Genomic DNA, 892 nt, shown 5'->3' on the forward strand with positions numbered 1-892 from the left:
AATATCCTGAAACAAGAACTCTGAGGTGGACCGCAGGAAGGCGGAGAGGAGAATAAGAGAAGGTCAAGAACCTTTACAAGGCAACATGCTTCTTCTCAGTCTATACAACAACACAGAATAAAGTGGTGTGGCTTGAGTTTCTTGAAAAACTTTTGCGCAAAGGTCACCTTCACCCACTGACTTACAACAAGAACTAAACTGACCTTCATTCCAAAAAAATAGAAGAAAAGAAAAAGCCATTATTTTTAGTCGGGATGACGTCTGTTGCATTTCTAAACATCAATGTTTCATAACTGCCACGGAGACCAACTTTCACCTTCAGAAAGGCAACTTTTGTTTGTTAGCTTAGTACAATTGTTAAATTATTTTATTACCCAGTTTTGTTTTTGTAGAAATAAGTATGGTTAGAATTACAGATAGAAATGGAAATAGTCTATAATTTCTTGTGACATTTCATGCATTAGATATCACCAGTAGATAGATGACTGGACAGGACAGGGGAGATGATCCCACAACAACAGAGCGTGGATTCCATCCCCGGGTGGACAAACACTATAATGTTACTTTACATTAATCAAACTATGAAAATGATTAGTGATCAGTCCGTGATCACAATACCAAAAATATTTTCACTTCTATTTTTAGAATATCTCCAGGACGGCCTAGTCCCTCACTTTAAATGGGCCCGACCCTGTCACCATTGTAGCTTTCCAACGAGGGCTCCAGTGCGATATTGTCCCTTTCAGAAGATTTATAATCCAGCATAGAAAAAGAGACTTTATAAAACTAATAACTCAACAATGAATTTTTTCTGAGGTTATTTCTCTTTTTATGTTGAGTGTGGTTGTTGTTGTCTTTAGCCGTTAGTTGGACCAAGATGGATCTCTTATTT

The sequence above is a fragment of the Cyclopterus lumpus genome, chromosome 16 (assembly GCF_009769545.1).
Source record: "Cyclopterus lumpus isolate fCycLum1 chromosome 16, fCycLum1.pri, whole genome shotgun sequence".
Lineage (NCBI taxonomy): Eukaryota > Metazoa > Chordata > Actinopteri > Perciformes > Cyclopteridae > Cyclopterus > Cyclopterus lumpus.